Raw genomic sequence first — 23233 nt, 5'->3', positions numbered from 1 at the left:
AGCCCCACTTGACAGAAGTTGAGGATGCAAAATCATCCTGACTCAGAAAATCCCACCAAGTTAGCCCTGGAAAATTCTCAATTATCTCTTGGGACATGGCAGGACTATTAAGTAAATTAGATGATAGCAACTTTGAGGCCTTTTTAATTAGTCATGATGTTATAGCATTGCAAGAAACTTGGTGTAAGGAACCCTTCTTCCTAAAGGGGTATTTGTGTTTTAGTCTCCCTGGCAAAGTAGGCAAAAAGGGGAGATGGCGTAGGTCAGGTCTTTTGCCCATGCTGGCAAATAACCCAGGATGGACTGGAAAACAACTAGGCACTTGCCTTGATATCTGTCTATTAATTAGATTTACTATTCCCAAGACAGGTTCTTGGGTTATTGCAAATATATATATGCCCCTGTCTTTGAGAAGAGAACAAGCTAATGAAATCTTACAGTAGTTTACCAACAGAAATGAACTTAGTATTTTTACTTGCCTTACCGCTGATATTTGTTCATCTCATATCACCTATTTCAACATGTAGTCTAATTGAGCCCGGCCAGCCAGTTCCAGTTTGGCCAGTGCTAGAGCTGGAATAGCAAGGTCTTGTGAAGTCCCCTAATGGAGCTTCTTTGTGGTGAAACTCTAGATCTAAACTCACTGACCAGTGAATATTATTCTCCTTGTTAAATCATCACTAAATGCCACTTGAAGTACATGTCTGCAGCCATCTATATAATGTGTGTGTCCTTATAATCAGCTACAACTTGAGCTGTTTGGGGTATCAGAGAAAAGGTACTGAACCTTTTCTCCAAATGTTTTATTGATGTTTTGAAATTTTGACTATTTTTTTCCATAAATCCTGACCAGCTCTGTAGCCACTTGAAAAACCAAAATACTTTCAACAATATTCTTGTCAACATTTTTTAATGTCTACTTCCCTCCAACATTCAAATGTTGGAGCCACTGTTTCAGCAAGAACATTTCTTCCAGCTCTAGCTAAAAAAAGCAAGTTCATTGCTTAATGTTTGCTAGTGCCCAGTTTAACTGGGCAAGGCCATGACTACTTGGAGGGAAGTACAGCTCATGCCTCAAAACCCACAGAGTGGGATCCCTTGTCTTCAGCAGCTTGGAGGGCGAGACTGCCTTGGTGAGGGTTGCTCATATTCCTCCATGATGAGGAGCTCTTGGCCCAGCATGGCAGGGATGGGCCAACAGATTTGTTCTTATGTGAAATACCTAGCGCTTGTACCTGTAATATTCAGGCCACAAAACTTTCCAGCCATTGCACTCTGTGGCCTGCAGGTCAGAATTCCTCCATCCAGTTCCCTGTGTAGTTGAGCTGTGTGCCGGTCTGAGGAGATGGTCCTTATGGATCAGCGTGTTGCTTTCAATATAGAAAAGAGCATATTCTAATGTTAATCATCATGGGAAGAAATGGTAGCAACAGGCCATGTAGGTATCTGATGTATCATGATCTGTGAGATGTGGCTCTTGGAGGAATCTGAAGTGAACACCAGAGCTGCTCTAGGAAGCTGTCCTCCAAGCCCTCATTCCTTCCACATCTACTCACACCCTGTTTCTAAAGTGAATATTTATTCCTATAATCTATTTGTAGGAATAAGTGTCAGATAAGAAATATGTTTTTAATAGCAGTGTCGCTGATGAGTGTGGAGGATCTAGGAATCAGCCATTAAGCAAACGCAGGAGTGGAATGAGGATCATTTGTCTGTTGCCAGCTTCTTTCAACTGCTTTTCATTTACAAGAGAAAAAAAAAATCCAACTCCTTGCTGTCTAGGTAATGGTGAAATATATTCTTTGCCAGCAATAGGTCAAAATCTAGCGATATGTTATTTTCAGCAAGCTGAATTCATGTTTTCTGAACTAAATGCACCACGCTTGTTCTTTTTGTTGGATTCCCTTTAGTCGAGTGTTCACATATGCTTCCTGGATTAATTATAACCCAGCTGTTGTCCTTAAAAGAAATGTTGAGATTGCCGGGCTTTATTATGCTCTCCATGGGCTGATCCATAATTCCATAGATATTGATACTGAGATTGTAAACCGATTCCCACTAGACTATAAAATTAAACAGCTCAAAATATCATAGAGCTAACTGGTGCAGAAGGTCAAAACCCCAAAGGCTTCAGTCTAGTGTGGTTTAGGGCACAAATGAAGTGAGGCTGATGGTCTCGTTCTAATACGTGGTGGTGTTTTTCTGCTCTTTCATTTGGCAAGCTTGGAAGCATCTGCTCAAGTGTGCCATCATAACATGTTGTATCCCTATTGAGAAAGAAATGTAAGTTAATATGATAAATTGTCATGTTTGTTGCTTAGCAAGAACACAGCGTCTTTGATGTGCAATTTTGTCTGGTAAACAAATGCACACTGTGATCTGAACAAACTGATCATTTCTGCAACAAGTTTCAGAAGCTGCATGGCAGATGCTCTGCTTTGTATTTCTTTCAACTTCCCTTTTCTACCTACTCTTCTATCTAATCACCTCACCAATCACTATGTCATTAGCTATATTGGAAAATATCTGTAGCATTTGTATTCAGTGCCAAAGCAATAAAGTCTGGCGCCCGGGGCAAAGCCCACAATGGCAGCCCACCCTTGTCCTGAGCACAGATCTGGGGGGTAGACCCTCCCCCCCCCATGTTTGCATGGGGGTGCATGCAGCAGCGGGAGCTGCCCTTCCCCTGTCCCTGTGCCCCCCCAAAATACCCACTCCTGCCCCCTGCCTCAGCTGGGCAGTGCCTGTTGGCACCCCTTTGCTTCAGCGCCTGTTCACCCCCGCCCCCCACCTTGCTACAGCACTGTTTGTAATTATGGAAGATGATTGAACACATTATTCTTTGCGCAAATCAACTCAAGTACAAAGCTCTATAGACTAGGCTGGGTTTCTGCTCACCTGGTTTTTGACTTATATTTTTTATCACGTTGGTTCATATATTTTCCAGCCCTGTGAGTGCTGCTTAAAGTATAAAAATTCCAACTTTAGCTCAGCAAAGGCAAAGGTAGAGGCAACCCCCCCCCCAACCCTAAAACACTTGTCAAATCCCACATGTTGCCCTAAGAAGATGGACATACTAATTTACATGAGTTAATAAATGGGTAACTCACTAGTTAGCAACTCTCTACACTTGTTCCAGGCTCTGCAGATAAATCACTCCAGTACTCATGGGCTCAATTTTCACATCTGTAAGATGGGGTTTTGATACTTGTGGCCCACTTAAAGCATATTTGGGTAAAAGGAAGCCAATGAAAGTACATGTGAAAGAAATAGCTCAGGTGCCTTAAGAGTGTTGCTAAAGGCTTAAGATCTTAGATATATAACAGGAACATGCAGCATAGGAATGTAGGGCTGGAAAGGACCTCCTTGAACATCAAGTTCACCTCCCTGAAGCCTGTTTTTTACTTTATCATAGATGTAACATTATGATATCAGTCAAGGAGTCACTATTTTTTGAAAGAATATTTGTTTTTCTCTGAAAATGTTCTATTTTCTTGAATCAAGATCTGAAGATGTCAGGGGTGGGGAGACTGCGGTTGTCAAATGAAAAATATCAGCCAAACAATTTTCCAAAGGCAAAAAGGTTCAGTGGAAAATTTGCTACTTGCACTAAGATGTCCCAATACCCTGTACACTTGCAGCTCAAATGGCTAAGTAATCCCAATAAGACAGGAAACCAAAAAGCTTATGGTTCATTCTCCCATTTGACTGCTTTCCTCCCTTATGAGAAAAGATTACAATTCAGGGAAGCCAATAGTTAAGAAATATTGTTCCTTGTGCTAAAACATCTTGCGATGCATTAAAAAATCCCACGTGATTTCCACATGATCTACTGCCTGCACATTTCATAGAAAGAAATGTATAAGGAGAGACGTCCCTACGGGGACTGCATGCTAGAAGCAGTCTCTCCAAATGAAGGCAGGAGCAGTGCAGTTATGCAAAATAACCACCGCCGTGTCTTCTGCTGAAAGTCTAGGGAACTTTTTGCCACAATAAAGATTCAAGGTCTGTGAGGGAAAGAGTGAATTAAAAAGTGTGTTGGAGGACAGGTGAGTCCATCAGCAAGTCTCATAATCAGCATTCAGGCCCATTGTTGTCCCGGAGCCCCTGCCAGCAAAGCTATTAGCTGAGCAAGCCACAGCTCCAGCTGCCTCTGCTGGGAAGAAAATGATCCAAGATTTGACATCTGGGTTCTGCAACAGCTGTAGCCATAAAGCTCTGACTCCATTGCTGGAGGATACAGAGGGCCAGATGGAAAGAAAAGAAAGACCATTATTGTTGCCTGCAAAACCTGATGGTACAATCTGGTTGATGATGCAGTGCAGTATGCATACTTCTAACCGTCTGTAATCTACGGTATTACAGTTGCACCAGAAATGACACTGGGAGCTACCAGGAGCATCAAGACTGGTGTAAAAGATGCCAAAGTCTTTGAGTCCATAACTCTGGCTCCCACGTTTTCTCTAATGATTGGAAGATCAAATTCTCTCCGCTTCTGTGCTGAATGTCTGAAAACCAGAGCCAAGATATTTAAAAGTGAGTAGTGATTCTTGGGCTTTTCAGAAAAAGCTTAACCCCTACCCTCCCTCTGAAAATCTCCCCTTTGTAATATTGCATAGGACAAGGACAGATGAAATGATTCAGCTGCTTTGGAAGTGGAGTTAGGGGAGGACTTACTGTAGCTCAGCTGAATTTTGGTATAGCTTTATCATTTGTCTGTCCTGTCTTTCAGGAAGTGGAAGATAAACTGCAGTAAATTACCCTCTTTTTCATTCAAGGGCAGATTACTGTAGTTCTGTGCCACTGACTATGGGATAGGAGCCTACAAACAGAAGTACAACAGGTCATCTGGGATACACTCAGATGATATGCCTCCTCCTTCCCCCGTCCTTTAAAGTGATATAATTATTTATCCATGCCCCTAGTTTTGGCACCCAGAATCACCAGGCTTATCTCATATATATCTGAGGACAAGCACACACCCTTACACACAGACACACAAAAGGTCCCTGTTCCATAGTCCTACCTTGGGCTGAAATACTCATTAGTCCAACTTCTCCTTTCTGTGTCTAATAAAGTAACCTGTCAGCACAGTAAGCACTACATGGAGCACATCTGTCACACCCTAGACATCTGCAAGTCCTAAATACATACAACATTGAGCCTAAGGAACCACAAGAAGGAAAAAGCAGCTTGAAGAAACAGAGCTTGATCCAAACAGCTGTGCTCCATCCCTGAACACATGGGCTCTGCCTGCTCCAGTACAGAACAGGAAAATACCATACTCAAAACAATGCAGGATCAGTTGTTGACAAAACTGGATGGTTTGTGATCTAGTCTCATATGAGACATCTGATTTCTTATATATCCATCTAGTCTAATATGAGACATCTGATTTCTAATATACTTCTGACACCCCATTTGTGGCCTTGGCCAACAGCATCCTAACTCATTTTATGCCACCAGGCTGCTTTGTCCCACATCCTCCTAAGACTTACAAAAAAGTGGAAGAGTCTGTGTTTGCATCTGATCTCAGAGACATAAATCTCTCCATCCATTCTATCTGATCTGCCCAAACTGGGATAACTGCACTATGGGGATTCTTCTATTAAAGAGGTCTTTAAGCAACATCAAGGGCTTCACAGCAGATGTGATGATGCTTGTATCATTACTAAAATCATTGCAAAGGGGAGCATTAATATCCATGTGGATAATCCCAGCAATATATTAGCCCAAGCAGGAGGAACATAGAGTTACAATATGCCGTAGCAATGTGCTATGGTGACGTAGCGTCAGCGGGCACAAACTGTGATGCTGCAGCCATGTCACCTGGCAATGCGTTCCCTCGGTTGTAGCGCATTGCTACAGCAACACAGTGGCTAAAAGCTGTGCGCCACCGTTACAGCACAGTGGTCGGTTCCCACCTGCAGATGCCACCGGCAGTGTCAGCAAAGGCCAGCAGCGATCGCGGACTGCCTGCAGATCCATCAGCAGTGTCAGTGGTGCCCTTTCATAGGGGGTGCACCGCCACTCTCTGGGAATGCACGTGCACCTGCGTTCACCCCCTACACATCGCTGATGGATGTGCTTCTCTGCTTTCTGCTCCCTCCCTGACCTGCCACATGCCACATACAAAGATTGCCCACTCCTGTATTAGACCTATTCTTCAGGGTAGAAACAGACACCGATATAATGGTTTTCATCTAGTTTGATCACCACTTGCTTCCCCTACCACCTTGGTAGGGATCTCAAATGCTCACCTGAATCTCTTGGATCTCAAAGGGAAAGGGAAAGGGATTTTTCTTGAGATTTGCGGTTCTTCTGGTTAACATTTAGGCTAATAAAGGCCTGAGAAGAGCTGTCCTCAAGACATTCCTGCTTCATATCCCAGCTGGAACCAGGAAGAGCAGAGATGAATGATGGTGACTAACAAATGGAGAAACATGCTAAATTTACCTTTTAAAACATTGGAAATAGAAACGATTAGCTCTTGTGTTTTGGGTCAGTCCTTAATGAATTAATTGATTCCCCAATTCTTAAGGAAAAGAAACATTTTGTTGTCTGTCGTGTACAAGAAAAAAATACTGAAGCTGGGATTGCAATTTGCAGCCCTCGATTTTCTTGTACAGTTGACTTGACTATAATTTTAAAGCATGTCTTTTTGATTTTTAAATTAGCAGAGGAACCCAGGATAAATTTGAGACTACCCAGTTAGTAAGGCCTGTCTGACCCTGTAAATAACTTTTCCAGTTTAGAAGGCTTTAATAGCTTGCCTATTAGCTTTGTTTCTGGGAAACTGTCCCTAGGCAAAACTGGCATAGAAACATAACACCAGTAATACAGTTTCCATCCTTCTTTTATCTAAGTTGTTTTAAATTAATTGCCACTCAGCCATCAGCAAAAACATGGAAGGAAGATAAAAACAAAGAACGCTGGGAATGCCAGTTAAGTGCAGGTTGTTTTCATCCTTTACCAACACTTCTTGCATAGATTAATTAGGTGTTGGGAGATGTTAACAATTGTTAAGACAAACCTACTGCCTGATTGTTTAATCTGTTGGGTTTAAATCAAGAAAATATTGACAGCCCACCACAAAAGCCCCAGAGAGCCCAGGGATTTTCAGTCACTTGCATAGTTGGTGTTTGTGTTTGTTTTATTGTTGCAGAGAAAAAAATAAAACAACCCCTGGCAAGAAACATGGATTTTTTAAAGGAAAAGCAACGGTGAATCTTAGAATAATGCTGGTTTAACAGAATGGAATATTTGGGGCAATAAAGGCAGAGAGAAAGCCCAAAGCCCAGACAAACTTGCATTGGGAACTGAACTAACATAGGCCTCCTGAACAATTTCTAGGATAGTTTTATCTGATCCACCTCCACGCTGTAACTAAGCTTTGCTTATTCCTTGGGTGGTCACAGGAGGCTGCTTTGGCTGTGTTATCTCACTAGTAGAAGGGTTTTCATTTGACTTTTATGAGAATTTGACCCACATTCCTCAATGATTAAAAAATCCCCCAACCTATTTTGCACCCTATTAACTGTTGCAGCATCCATAATGCAACTAAGGAGCAAAGTCTGTTGTATGCGATGTAGGAGCTGAGAAGGAGATACAGGGGATATGTTTGCCACCATGCCTGTAACAGAACCAAGCCAGGACACCACACTAGCCTTCTACAATGACAGTGTTGATGTACCAATGAATCACGAAGAAAGGGACACGTGCTATGGGGAGGGAGGGTCAAACCATAGTTTTCAAGTTGTGTGTAGCTCCCAATTTAAATATGGCCCTTAAAGAAATTTGATAAAGAAATATTATTTGAGTGTTTCTCAAAATATTGTGTGCTCTCAGCCATGTCAGGATTTTGATTTGAAACTAGAGGGGTTAGGAAGTGCAACCCCTGACCAAGAAGATATGGCCGTGCCCCTGTCTCCAAAAGGCATGTCCTGTTATGTCCACCACCTCCAAAGTTCCTGCCTCACCCATGATGGTTGCTTTTATCCCCAGCAAGAACCAGTAGAGCTATTGTAAACCCCCCCCCAAAAAAAACCACCCCCTCACTCCAAACCCCCCCCCCACCAAAAAGCAAAAAACAAATCATTAACTGACTACTTAGAAAGGGGGTTTTAAGGTCAAATAGGGGTGGAGAAGATTAGTGACTCCATAGACCAGCTGAACTTAATTAGATAAGTACAGTGGATGGGGGTTTTGGCCTTAACTTTCAATTCACTCGTTTTGGACATGAATTTCTTACTATAGCATCCTCATTTATTTATATACATAGTTCTGTGAGCTACAGCTTACACTGGGTAACTTGAAAAGTACAAAAAACAAAAAAGAAAGAAATCTGGTTCACAATAAAAGCAATTTTTTTGGTGACTCATATATTTGGAAAAAATTGACCAGTCAATCAACATTTTTTCACTTTTTAAATATTTGCTTTTTTAAACTCAAAAACATAAAAATAAATTCCTGAAACAGAAAGTCAATTCAGATGCCAGCATCCAAATATCTCATATTGAAAGGATCAGAATTGGTCTGTCCAAAATTCTTTGCAATTTTTTATTTTTTTTAAATGAACATTTTGGGAAGGAAATAAAAAAGAGACCTTGTATTTATATACCACTTATAAATAACAATTCTGCATTTTTACTGAGAAAAAAAGCTTAACACGAAAAATGTTAGCCTGCCCTTGTGCTACAGAATACAAAACTGTCAGTTTATTTTTTATACAAATACAACAGAAATGTCTCTGTGTAGGCAGTAGGGCCGTGCAAAGCTTTGGTCCCTGATTTGGCAGAGATTTGGCCTGATTTGGTGGCTGAATCTGCAAAACCGAAGCGAATCAGGGACCCTTTAATCTCTCTGAATAGAATCGGAACATTCTGAATTGATTCGGAGAGATTCAGAAAGATTTGGCAATTCGGAGATAGAGACAGCTTTAAATGCTTTTTCTGCAATACCTCTAGGTAGCAGGTGGCTCGTGAATGCCGAGATGCTGGGACACAGAAGCGCGGGGGGCTCCCTAGAGTGCTCAGCAGCAGACATGGAAGTGGACCAGAAGCACTTCTGGTCCTCTTCCGGGTCCCCTGGGGAGTGCGCAAGGGGACCCCGTCTGCACTTCTCCCGTCTTGGCAACTGGTGCCTTCTGGGTCTGGGGGGGCACCTAGCGTCTCCCTGTGACTGATCACCAAGCCAGGGGGCACAGGGGTTCCCCCGCACTCTCCCTGGCGGACTCTCTGCATCTATGTTCGAATTGCTGATTGATTGAATCAGCATCAAATCTTCAGATTCAGATTCGGACGAATTGAATCAGGGACAGTGATCTGAATCAATGAATTGAATCACTGTCCCTGATTCGGGCCAAATCAGAATCAAATAGGGCCTGCTTCGCACACCCCTAGTAGGCAGGTCTGTTTACATCTGTGCATAGTGACCTGGGCGAGACTTGTATTGCTGTCACAAAGGGCCAGCCATAAGCAGAGCAGAGCTTTCCCTTTGCTCTATGGAAGAACTACTCTGTGCCAGCATTTTTGGTTTCAACTTTCGATTTCTTTTGGCCAGCGTGCCAAGAATAGTGGATCTTCTCAGCTCAAGGGCAGTTGTTTTCACTTCCCCCTCTCCTGTTTGTCTCCCTTAATATAGGTAGCCCAGGCAGGGAAGTGAGAAAGGCTCCTTATCTTCCTTTGCCTGCTCCTGATTGAGCACTTTTTCCTGGATCTCGGTGTAATTGAGGCCAGCTGTCTGTGCTTCTCTCATCCTCATCTACAATTTTTTTCAGTCTATTTGACAGGTCTACACTTAGTTGTGGTGAGTGAAGATAAATATGACCCCATCTCAGTGCCAGTGACATAATCAGCATCTGTTTTGGCACTGGCTGCTTTTCTATTGATCTCTAGACATCTCTCCAGCATTGAGCGTGTCCAGATCTGACTGTTGATACTAACTGAGGGCAGAACCTTACTCCATGGTTTCTGTTTTTAGTGAAAAGGAGCATCATCCTTCTTTGGGGAATGGTATTGCAAGGTGACCTTTGAACCAACACTTAAATATCTGGTGCACAGAAATTAGACTTTAGTTTGAAGGCCCTGCACTCTAATGATAACCTATTGTTTTATCTCTCCCCTTCCAACAACTTTGAACCTCTTTGCAAGTTTGGAGCCTTCTCCACCTGTTTCTACCCCTCTTTCCTTCCATTCCTGTGCTACCCCACTGACATATCATGTAGTAGGGATGTCCTCTTGGACAAACCAAATCTACCACTCCTTCCACATTTCAGTCTCTTTATCACCTCCTTCACCCTCAGCTACACCAAACTCCATGTCTCTTTCCACTCTCCTCTAAGTCCAGGCGATGACACTTCCTCCTTTCTTCCACCAGTATATCAATAGTATAGCTCCTCTCCCTTTTCACCATCACCTCTCTCCCATTGGGTATGAGCAGCACTGCTACTCTTCACTACTGATGGTCTTAGCCCAGATCACATAGCTCTGTAGCCAATGGCAAGCAGGATAACCCAATCTCTAGTTTCCCATTTGCTCAATTAGAAGTTGTTTCCAGTTACATCTCACTTGACAAGATAGCAATGCTAATATTTTGTCTTCTGTTGGTATGAAGGAGGATATGGTGGGTAAAGCAGGGTTTCTTGGTTTCTATTTACAGCTCTGATACATACTTTAATTGTTACTGTGGGCAAGCCACTACTTACAACACCCTTCCCATCTTTCCAATATTTTTTCCTCAGGATGTGTGTTACAGGTTTTCTTGGCTGCTACTAACTTACAACCCATATACCTATAAGGCAAAGCCATATCTACTTTGCTGTACAATATACTGTAGATTAAACATGCTGGTAGCTTTCTTATATAATGAAGGTAGACTTATGTCTCAACATCACGCTTGACTATTTTGTTAGACATGCTGGTGCTCATTTATTGTATTTTGCAAGACCTTTCATTGTACACATGCCTTCAAGCAGCAGGCACTGCAGCAGGTGTTGCATAGTCTGAGGCTCTGTGTCACAGTCACAGATGGTTAAACCGATGGTAAAGCCCCCACTTCTTCATTAGTTCCTTGGAGCATCCAATTCTGGTATGTAGGCAGTTGAAACATCACCATCTTTGCCACGGTTTGTCAGACCCTGACGGCAAGGACTCTGACAATGAAAAACTGGATATTCCGGTGCCTAATATTTTCTTTAGCCTCTTGTTCCATACCTGTAGTCATGTCTCCTTGGGTTTGGCATCGAGTGTTTGGGTGCTGGTGAGGAAGCTCCTGCTTGGCTTCAGACATTTGTATGCTGTGGGATAGTTGTACAAGGGGTGTTTCACATCTTCAGTTTGTCTCAGTTGTTGTTTCCTGCTGGACTGGTGGACTGACTATGAACAATGCAGAGATCAAAGTTAAGGCTATCAAGAGCGACTTAGCCCTGTTACACAATTATAATTGTCTTCGTTTTTGAAGTATTCTGTTTCCCAACACATGTTCGTAAATACAAATTTTCCTTCTATATTCAAATATAAATCCAGTTTAGAGAAGCTTCTCTCTCTCATTTATTAAGAGATTAGCTAGTCAGGTTTAGAGACGCAGGCAGTATTTATAGAGTATCCCTCAACTCAGGTGAGCAGCAGATAAACCTCAGTGCCCATGTCACTTTAACAGGTATCTGGCTTTAAATTTGTCCCAGTGGTAATAATGAGGGATGATGTTTTAAGTCCAAGAACCACTTCATATGTAGAGCATCTATTGACCTCAACAGGCTCAGGATGGGGCCATTCTCTGAAGCAATATTGGTCCCTCAGGGCATGTCTACATGTGCAATTATGGTGCATGAATAAATGCTGGAGGTTATTAGAATCATAGAAAATGAGGGTTGGAAGGGACTTCAGGAGGTCATCTAGTCCAACCCCCTGCTCAAAGCAGGACCAGCCCTATATCATCCCACCCACAGCTTTGTCTAGCTGGGCCTTAAAAACCTCCAAGGATGGAGATTCCACAACCTCTTTGTGGAAACACTTGTTCCAGTGTTTTACTACCCTCCGAGTGATAAAATTCTTCCTCATATCTTAATATCTAACCTAAACTTCCCTTGCTACAGCTTGAGACCATTGCTCCTTGTTCTGTCATCTGCCATCACTGAGAACAATCCAGCTCCATCTTCATAGTAGTTGAAGGCTGCTATTAAATTCCTTCTCAGTCTCCTCTTTTCTAGACTAAATAAGCCCAGTTCCCTCAGTCTTTCCTCATAAGTCATGTCCCCCAACCCCCTCACCATTTTTGTTGCCCTCCATTGGACCCTCTCCAATTTGTCCATTTTCTTTCTGTAGTGGGGGGCCCAAAACTGAACACAGCATTGTGCCGGAGTTTATTGCTCTTGGGCACGCTGTTTGAACATGTGCCTGGGAGCAATAAACTCTGGAGTTTATTCATGTATAGCATATTGAGTCAGATCAGAGCAGCCCCAACTGACAGGTGGCCCAGGGAGTCAGCCTGCTAGCCCACGGCTGCTCCCTTAGCTCCACGCTGCAGAGAGGCTAGCTGGGGCATGAGAGTGCTTCAGTGTGGGCCTAACTGGCTGGCAACCCCTGTACTGAAGCACCCTCATGCCCCAGGTGGCCAGGGCAACATGTACACCTGCACTGCTGAGGAGTTTTTTATTCCACAACAGGATAGCACAGCAGGATAAGTACTATCCTGCTGCATAGTAAACTAGTTTACTCCAGCCTAGTAGGGGCACACATGTAGATGCCAAGGCATTTACTGTGCAATTAATTAGTCAACTGCACAGTTAATGTCTTGTGTAGACGCACCCCCAATCTTACAAAGATATCTAATTAGGCTTAATATATGCATGACAGGTAGGTTTTGGAAGCGGTGACCTTGAGTAGAGGAAGTAACTTATAACTAACTGAAGTGGGAGGAGATAGATCTACCTTCCCTGATGGGTGCTGGGTTGTGGCAGTACAGAAACCCCTTGTTCTTATTGCTCTGAAGAAGTCTGAATTTCTACATCTCCACAAATAACATTTTACCCCAAAGAAACTGGAGAGTACAAAGCCCTGCAGAAAGAGCAAACCAAAACAAACCAAAAACGAAACAGAAAACGTTGCAAACACAAACCTTTTAAAGTTTTCAAAGTTATTCCTAAAACTGAAGCTACTGATAAAGCAGATTTGCTAGTAAATATTAAGTCATAATATAAAAAACCTAACTAGTTTTCAAGCCAGTCTCAAGCCAGCTCCCTTGATGGCCTACTGGAACGCTCTGTAGCGAGGAAGTGGGAATATAACAGAATATTATATCTGGAACATTACAAAAATATCACTAGAAATAAAGAGATTTTCACATCTGTTTGGGGCTTCAACTGACAGTACACAAAGTTAGCCAAACATGGCAGAGTGGAGGAGGGGTGTTACAGCACCTAGGGTGCCCAGATGGTCACAGCGGCCTCAGGCCTGACCTGACCTGATTTACAGTATTTGCTAAGTGCTTAATTCATATATTTAAATAGCTAGTGATTTTTTCTGCTTATAATTGGAATGGTTTTTTTTAGAGAAAGGGGATTTTTCAGATAAACTTATTCAGATAAAGACCTCACCAATTCAGTTGGCATAACAAGCTTTTTTTGAGGTTCGAAGTTAATATGAAAAAGATAATAATAAATAGATTATTCATTAAACAGATTCATTAAGTGCCTCTCGAATTCCTTATTGATCCCAGAACTGGAACGAAAGTGTCAAAATACAGAGGGGACTTTCTGCCCAGTTTGGCTGATGTGTAAGGTCTGATTAACCTTTGGAGTCTCTAATCATTAATAGCAGGATGACATTTTCAAGTAGCCTACATTAGACCTAATCTGTTCAAACACTTGCTCTGTTTCCATAACCTGAATGATGAGTGCTCTAACTTGGTCACCTTTAAACCATACACATGTCAATCACAGATTTCATAGACATTAGGGCTGGAAGGGACCTCGGAAGATCATCGAGTCCAGCCCCCTGCCCCAGGGACAGGAAGTCAGCTGAGGTCAAAGGATCCCAGCAAAATAAGCGTCCAAATGCGTCTTAAAGGAGTCCAGAGGAAGTGCTTGCATCACCTCTGGAGGCAGTCTATTCCAGGCCTTGGGGGCTTGGACAGTAACCAGTTTTTCTTTATGTCCAGCCTAAAAAGGTCTTGGAGGCGTTTGTGACTGTTGGACCTTGTCATCCCGTGGGGAGCTCTGGTGAACAGGCATTCCCCCAGATCCTGATGCACAATCCTGATGTACTTATAGGCTGCCACCAAGTCCCCCCTGAGCCTATGCTTTTCCAGGCTGAAGAGCCCCATAGCTCTCAGCCTTTCATCATAAGGCATGTTCTCTTGCCCTCTGATCATGCGCATGGCTCTTCTCTGGATACTTTCAAGCTTCTCCACATCCTTCCTGAATTGTGGAGCCCAGAATTGGATGCAGTACTCCAGCTGTGGCCTCACCAAGGCTGAGTACAGCAGGAGGAAGACATCCTGGGTCTTGTTGAAAATGCATTGGTAGACGCAAGCCAGAGTTTTGTTCACTTTGCCAGCTGCAGTATTGTATTGGTGGCCCATGTTCATCTTGTGCTCAATCGTGACCCCCAATCGGTCCCCCAAGGTGGATGAAAACCTGATGGAATTCAATATGGAGAAATGCATCTATGGATGCAAGCCACAGTTTTGTTCACTTTACCAGCTGCGATATCTCATTGGTGGCTTATGTTCATCTTGTGGTCAGTCGTAACCCCCAAGTCCCTTTCAGCTGTGGCGCTAGTAAGTGTAGCAGTGCCGAGCCTGTAAGTGTGATGTGGGTTTTTTTCCCCCCAAAGGTGGAGTACCTTGTATTTTTTCCATATTGAATGTCATCAGGTTTTTATCCGTCCACTTTCTAAGCCTATCAAGGTCAGCCTGGATCACCAGCCTATCCTCGGGTGTGGACACTCTACCCCAAAGTTTGGTGTCATCGGCGAACTTGGCCAGTCCACTTCTGACATGAGTGTCCACATTGTTAATAAAGACATTAAAGAGTATAGGTCCAAGCACAGAGCCTTGGGGGACACCACTGGTCATGGAGCACCAGGATGATTCACTTCCATTGACTACCAATCTCTGGGTCTGACCTCGGAGCCAATTCCCCAGCTATCAGACTGTGATGTAGCTGAGGCCACCACAGTTGGCCAATTTTTCTATGAGGAGATCATAGGATACCAGGTCAAAGGCTTTTTAAAGTCCAGATATATGACATCAATCTCTTCTCCCTTGTCTAGGTGATATATCACCTGGTCATAGAAGGAAATGAGACTGGTCAGGCAAGAACAACCTGCAACAAACCCATGCTGGCTATACCTCAGGATGTTGCTATCAGCCAGCTTGTCTAGAATGGTCTTTTTAATAATTTTTTCCAAAATCTTTCCAGGGATGGAGGTCAAGTTGATTGGCCTGTAATTCCCCAGATCTACTTTCCTCCCTTTCTTGAAGATAGGCACCATATTGGCTTTCTTCCAATCTTTGGGTACTTCACCCGAGCACCACGCGTTTTTGAATATCTTTGCCAGAGGCTGGGCAATCAAATACCCACAAGAGTGTTTGAACCTCAGGGCAGATATTATACTGTGTCCACTTGAATTATTTCCACCACCTTGGTGGCTGCCATCCTGGATGTTGTTATTCTCAAAATATTTTTCCTGTATAGATGTGATCATCATCAGCTGATAAACCTGACTGGATGACACCGTGACACTTATGCATAAAATGCTTCCTAAAGTAATAGACCCAAGCATAATATCTGTTCATCTACCACTGTTACCCAGGTATTTTGTACTGTGCCTGTTCCTTTGGTACCTAGAGTAGGTTTCACAGTATCCATTCATGTATTCCTACCTATTGGTGTGTAGGTGAGACATTACACACGGAAGTATCCTTGGGCCTGAATGAATTGCCCTTGCATTTACTGATGGTTTTATCTGCCACAGAAATTATATTTAATGACAATACCGGACTGAGAATTTGCTGTTTGTTTGGGGATGTTGCAACTGCAAATACAATGTGTGGCCTTTTGCAAAGTACTATATTCAATGCAAATAAGATTTAATGCCCCCACCCTCCAAACCTCATTCTGCTGCCTCTGACCAACTGCAACAGGATACCAGTGGGGGAGAGAAAAAACATCTTGCCCCCAGGGCTATTTATTATTTATACACCCCCGTGCCTAGATAAACTATCCCTTGAAAGAGTAGGACGAAAATAATTCTGCAATGTGGAAACAAACTACCTATTTAAAGTGATTTTACGCCTGAATGGCCTCATTATGAAAACAGTCTACATGCAATAACTTTTTACCTTTTTGTACATTATCCAATGAACTGCTTTTTGTCACTCTCACCAGTTCTGCGCTTTCATGGAACCACCTTAGTAGAAGGCCACGGTGGTTACCTTAGAAACGTCTTCCTTCCTGGATGTTGACCCACAGTGGTTGAGGCAGCTAAAACCCAGGAGAGGCCTTGTTTAAACAGGAAAGAGCAGACAGTTTAATGGCTAGCTTTGCAGCTCTATTCCTCCACAGTTTACAGTAGTTGGGAGCAATAAAAATAATAATGAATGTTTCTTTCTTTTACAGCAAACGTTGCGTTGCTGTTTTCAGCCGAGCACATTTGCAGCAGATGCAGCACTTGCAGCCTCGCAATCTATTGTCAAGCTGCTGCAGAAACAATGCAGCTCACTTGCTGCTACAAGAGGAAATATTTCCCATATGTAAACAGGCTTTGTCCTTTGAACCAAATCCACATGCTGAAGCTGATAGGTTCATTAATAAGTGACTAACACAAGGGAGGCAGTCTGAGAATCCATAAATAATGCCACTTACCATGCTCATACGTTAGCGCTATGAAATGCCTGTGCAAAAAGAAAGGGCTAGTGTGTGGGCTTGTATGAGGGAGAGAGACCTGGAGGAACAAAAATCCCCATCAGGAAAGACATCTATCAGAAGGCACCCTTCTACCCACAGCCCCAGGTTGCATTCAAATGCAGTTAATAAGCCCTGGTTCTTAATGGGCTGATAGCCACATTACAAATGGATCTCAGTGGTTGAAATTACTTGGCCTTCTTCTTGGTAATGCTAATGGAAACAATAATGAGGTGGTACTCTTCCAAGCTTTGCTCACAAAATCATTTCCACCCAGGAGAGTGGTCAAAATGAGATGCCAGCAGGGCAGATGGTGCAGATGGTTTCAAATGCAGCTACATGAGCTGTTTGAGCTCCCTTGTACTCCTTGAGCTGGCTGCACCATCAGTGCAGCTTGCTTATTCCCAAGGGTGGTGCTATGGTCCTGGGGCTTGATTTTCTCCCACAAATGTTTGAAGGTATATTCCAAATGCTATGTACCCATGGCACTAGGGGACACCACCTGTCAGAAATTGCATAGTTATCCCTCTCCTCTCTCGCCTGAGGAGTGAAAGAGTTAATAAAGACAAGACGTAAAAATCACGGTAACTGCTGGAGAAAGTTCACACCTCTCAGAGGTATTGTTCCAGGCTGCTGTCAGATTTGTCTCTGCATCCCTTCCACTTGGTTCACATTTTTGAGGTTTTCTTCATAGCCATAACAGCCAGAGACTTCAGTGTTTTTAATTGAAAGCTGAGATGCTGAAGAATAACATCGTTTCCTCTGAAAGGCGCCAGTGGAAGGCACCGCCTTGTGCCAGCTCCTTGAGTCCCCACTGAAGCATATTGAGGAGATAGGGGGGGGAGGAAGAGTTTGCGCTAGTCTCATGATAAGACTAGCGCATGGGTACATAGCATACACTTTTACCCGTGTCGGTACCTGTTGTTTTGTCGATAATTTGTGGGTAAATCTGCTCATTTGCCACAATTCATAATTGAGTTACATAGAAACAAAAAGAAACAAAAGGAAGAGTGTCAATTAAAAAAAAAAAGACCATTAGGACATTCTCTCTTAATGCATTGAAGAGTTTAAGATTCACAACGTGGATTTTTTTTAAGCCACAAGTGAAATGAGACATAGAAACTTAATTTGTAGGACCTCCCATGCCAAAGGATTACATATACAAATATAAAACCTAAAATCTAAATGAAGTGCAGGGAAGAACAGGGCAGATGGTTTAGGCCGGAGAGAGTTATGAGCTACAGGAAGAGACTGGAGGCTCTTAATGCATGCAACTTAAAAACCTTGAAATAGCTGGGGAGATTAATTGGGATGTGCCTAAGTTTTAAATGGTGTAGATAACGTCGGTGAGAGTTATTGCTGTTAGCTCTAAAAGATCAAGGCCGAGGTGGAAGAAAGGGAAGCTGGAGAACACAAATGCAGGGGCTAAGCATTAGGCAGCCCTTTTCCCATCAAAGGTTAAGAGACGTGAGGGGTGACCTGCAGCGCCAGGCACAGTCACGAAGGCAGAGACACTGAGGTCATATCAGAAACAATTTGACTCCTGAGGAAAGCCGAGTACTTGCTACGGGTGAGTTGCGGTGGGCTCAGCTGCTTTCATTCCTTTGCAAGCATCGCTCAAGTTCGAGTCGTTTAACATTTCTAATGAAACAAAAACAGACAAGGTTTAATGCTGACATGCAAGAGTCAAGTAGACTCCCAGTGACATGAATAAATTAACAGGCAGACAATTGCTCCAGAGAGCAATGGCAAACGAGTATGTAGTAGTTGTTCCAAAGCACCACAGCCAGAAACTTTGGCCGGTGATTACAGAATATACATGTTTTTACTGAAACCGATGTAAAAGCGTGATGGCTTTAATCCCAGCTGAGGTAACATCTGTAACTCAGCAGTTTACAGCCTTCAAGTAATAAAACAATCCCAGGTTGTTTTATTGTGCGGCACTTAAGTCATCTTTCACTCAACTAAGAAGATGCCAAGTGAGGGCTTTCAATGATGGTTTTATGTGAGCAAAATTGCTCTTGGCTTGGCTGTATGGTCTATTGCCCTGGATTTTGTGGGGCATTGTGTTCTTCTGAAAGCAACCAGCTGCTTCCTCGGCAAACCTCTCTTGCTAAATGACCATGTACCGATACAAATGTGTTTGATTAATAATAGAGGAAATGGACATTATTTGTATCAGTTATTGAAGCAGAAACCAGAGGAATATCTAAAGATAGTCACATTTTGCTGCACTGAAAACTTTCACAGATGAATACCTCAAAGGAACAAACCCCGATGGCCACGATTTTAAAAAGCAGGAGCCTAGCTCCACGCTGAAAACTTCATATTGAGGCTTTGTATAACCAGCTGATACTTTAAAGGGCTGACCACCTTAAAACTCCCTTGGAGTTTAGTAGGAGCCGCTTGTGAATGTCAAGTTATTACCCAGCATGAATAAGAGTTACTGATTCTAAGAATATAATTGAATCCTTAATCCTTTACTTGCAAAATATTGTTGCTCTTGCTCCCTAGAGCTGATGAGTCTCTGTGTGTTCATTCCTTAGGAAGAGAGTCAACACCAACATCGATGGGCAGCAATGCCATTACTCTTTGTGGCAGGCAAGGTTCTTTGGGTAGATGCAATATCTTTTATTAGACCAGCTGAGTAGTTGGAAAAAAGTTCTTAGCAAGCTTTCGGGGGCAGTCACCCTTGGTCAGGTATAGGGAGTCTCTGCTGGTCTGAGGCTCCCAAGGGATGAGAGAAGCTAAAAGTGTGGTAGGATTTCAGTGAAAATGTAAATAGGTAGAGCTAAGCAAGACAAAAGGTAAAGCAGGGAACCCAGCCCTATTACTCTGTGTGTTAACCTAAAAAGAAGCTTCCCTGTCACTATTAAAATTTAGGCATGTACCCTTGACAAAGCACCGCATAACCCAGCTTGAAAACCACTGGTTTAGAACTAACCCATTAGGAAGGGGCATATAGAAAGTTTGAATGACACATGCCAAATATTACACAGTACAGTGAATCTTGTGGGAACACTTTTACATCTACCTTTTGCCATGCCTATTCCTGTCTTCTTACTTTTTAGTACTTTCTAATACCCATTTCTGCTGTACAGATAATGTCTTACTGCAAATACGTGAGGTTTTTTTGTTGTGTACCTTTCAGTGATACCTTTGAAATTTGTCAATCAAGTTATCCCACCAGCGGCTCCGGCTCTGCCTAAGATCTCTAAGTCAAGCCAAGCCAAGAAAACACACAATGAGATGTCATAATAGAAGTGGCTCAGCCTTGCATAGCCTTGTTGAGAATCTCCAGTATGTCTAGTGAGAATATTTGGCAGCTAGCATTCAAGCTCCAATTTTATATATATATTATACTTAAGAGCTCCAATATTTTTAAACCTTTCCCATGGGCACACTCCAAAATGGACATGCTTCAAAATGGAAGCATTTGCAGAAGTTTGGGTTGAGGGCTAACATTCATCTTAGGCTATTCTAAACATAGCAAAATATATTTCAAACTGGTAGAAGCTTTCAGATAGAAGAAACATTGAAGTATGGTCACTCTGCATTGGCCTAAGCTTCTAAAAGACGGCTGTTTTTTTAGTTTTATGGGAAAATGTGTAGCAGTAATGTTTACGGTGAGGAAAAATGAATGTTTTTCAGCTATGTGCATCTGATAAAAGGTTAAAATATTTTTCCCCTCTGTTGTTTTTTTTTTTAATTCACCTTGCAACTGAGACTAAACATGGGAAATATCAGTCCCAGGAGAGGGTCTTTGTGGAAAGCTGAGTCAGTACAAACAAGGCAGTTGTAATTGAGATTCTTTTGCAATTAATAACAGCACTTGCTCCTCATTTAATAGTATTATACTACTTGTGGTGGGCTTGCCTAACTCTGCCCAGTTCCTCGGGCTTAGAAAATTGCCAAGCAATTGGTAAGGCAAACCCACCAATCAGAGATGAGCAGGAGAGGAGCCTCGGGAGGAGTCCACCCCACCCCTATGTTGGGGCCAAGTGAGGAGCAGACCTAATTGAAGACTGTGCTCCACCTCCCCCCGATTGGCCAGTCTTCATTCTTGAGGCGGAGCCCCAAAAGTGTATATAAGGAGCTGCATGCACAGCATGTAGAGGAGACAATGAGGGATAGAGAAGAAAGAAGAAGCAGGGGATGAGGAAGAGCTGGGAAAGAGCTACCCGAGGGGTGCTTCCAGTTGCCCTGAAGAGCCCAAAGACTCTGCCGTCAGACAGGAGTGGCAGGCGGCCGTGTCCCCAAATCCTTGCTGCGAGAGAGCATGGTCAGCCAGTGCAGGTGTCGCTGCACAGAGGGTCTGAGAAGGACCGGGACCTTTGGAGCCGCCCAAGGCGGCTTGGGTCTCCAACACTGGTACAAGGCCGGCACCAGTGCAGACACTGAGCCATTGATGGACTGAGGGCCTTTGGAGTGGGGGGAAAGGGGGCAGTTTAGGCCCCATTCCCGCTGCTGGGTGCGAGGGTCCATGGGCAGTGCAGTCTCTGCAGCACGGCAGTCCTGTACTAGAGCCCTGGCCCTAGGCACGCATGAGGCTGCCCTGGCCCACAACCTGCCGAGGAGGCCAAGCCATCCAGGCATGTGAACAAGCCACACACCCCACGAGGAGACTGAGACAGAGCACCCGCTGCAGGAGCCGTTTGCCTAGTTGGGGATGAAACACCAGGAACCCTTGCTGGACCCCTACTTGCCAGGAAGTGTGAGTTCTCAGGCTAGGGGTTTCCCACCGAGGAGGGACACAGTGGATATCCCCATCAGAGGGTTCATGCTAGAGAAAAAGAAACTCCTCTAGAGGAAGGGGGTATTCAGGATTGCCATATATTTTGGAGTGTTTATTAATTACTTGCCGTGTCTTGCATTTTGGAGTGTTTATTGATTGTTTGTTGTGTTTTATATGCTGGGGTGCTTGCCCATCGATTGTTGGGACACACATACCCTCTGGGGATCCGTGGGCAAGGTTTCCCTTGTGGGTCTTGGGGATTGCTATGCTTACCTGTTCTGTTATTGGCTGACTTGAATATATTATATGTAACTATTTATCTTTATCACCTATCCAGTTATTCTATCCCTTTCACTTTTATTCTGCACCTGAATAAACCATATATATAGTTAAGCTACAGTGTCCTGGTCTTCCTCTATAGGGACACTGGACAAGGGGAAACTGCAAGCAAGCTGCAGTTTCCATCTCCAGCACATACACCCTGCTGACCATCCCCTTCTATTGGAGAGGGGAGCACACACTCTGGTACAGCCAGGTTACAGACTGAATCAAGAGGAAAAGGCAAAGGCTGCAGCTGAGGTCAAATCAGTATTTGGGCTTTGTCAAACAAGTCCATACGGTAAACATGATGTTGGAAGCTAGATATGAACTTTCATTCCTTGGAAGATCTAAGCCTGTGTCACCAGATAGTTGGTCTTGAAGCAACATACTCTCAGGCCAGGGACAGACATTCAAAAAGCCCGAGGCAGAATCTAAGTGACGTGGTTTTCTGTAAGCGGAGTAGTCTAGATCAGAGCACAACACATATTAGCCTTTTGGTGGGGATGTAGGGGCAAATCTTGAACCAGGTTCTGCCATTCTGAAACCAGTCTGTGCGTGCCAAACTTCAGTTCTGTTCTGGGTATAGAGCGGTTTCTGATCACATATACTGGTAAAAGTACAATGTCTGTACCGTGCCTCAGTGCTTCCTGCAAAAACACGGAGTAGCTGTCTTGGTGGAGATTTTTACATTCAGTTGTATAACAAGTGCTGAAAATACCTTCAAGATGGATGTTGTAAAATGGGAAGTAGAAGAGGATGGCCAGAAGGAAAAGCTAGCCCAGAATAAATTTAGATGAATGTATTATTTATTATCATGAACAACAAAAACACATTTTCTATTACCACCTAAGATCATATATTAACTCCCTGGGGGGTTTTGGGAAGGAAAACCCCTGGCTGAAAGAGAATTAAAAAAAAAGGAGAAAGAAAGAAATGACTGTTTACTGTATCTGCAAGCAGGGACAGGTTAAACAAACACTTAAGGTTTTACATGTAAAAACACCAGTTTTACATCTATGTTATTGCATTGCCTTCTGTGGAGGTAGTCCAATATTCATTAAGTCAAATGCAAAAAGAATCTTGTTTCTCCCTTAATTTGTCGAGTCTCCATGCCATAGCACCAGTCTCCATGGGCATGTCTACACGAGATGCTGACTGCGCAATGGCCGAATATTACTGCTCAGTAGCCTGTCACAGCACTAACAGTGCTAACATGCTACTGCATGGTAGTGTGACCCTAATGTGCAGTAACATCACTTAAAATATGTGTG

General features: G+C 43.2%; 1 long non-coding RNA gene across 6 annotated transcripts in view; it reads right to left on the bottom strand.

The window, feature by feature from the left end:
• Positions 1 to 893: 893 nt before the first annotated feature.
• LOC109281096 (uncharacterized) overlaps positions 894 to 23233 on the bottom strand; it is a 74666-nt gene continuing 52326 nt past the window's right edge. For 2 of the 6 annotated variants that reach the window (XR_002087633.2, XR_002087637.2), the window contains 2 exons: positions 16345 to 18547; positions 8218 to 11375 (listed from right to left, as the gene is read on the bottom strand). This is a non-coding gene — a long non-coding RNA (uncharacterized LOC109281096). Of the gene's footprint in view, positions 2268 to 8217; positions 11376 to 16344; positions 18548 to 23233 lie in introns of those variants that run through there. The other 4 variants (XR_002087635.2, XR_002087640.2, XR_002087638.2 and 1 more) reach the window with 4 other exon arrangements.

The sequence above is a fragment of the Alligator mississippiensis genome, chromosome 5, assembly GCF_030867095.1.
Source record: "Alligator mississippiensis isolate rAllMis1 chromosome 5, rAllMis1, whole genome shotgun sequence".
In the NCBI taxonomy this organism is placed as follows: Eukaryota; Metazoa; Chordata; order Crocodylia; family Alligatoridae; genus Alligator; species Alligator mississippiensis.
This window is presented reverse-complemented; position numbering and strand designations above follow the sequence as displayed.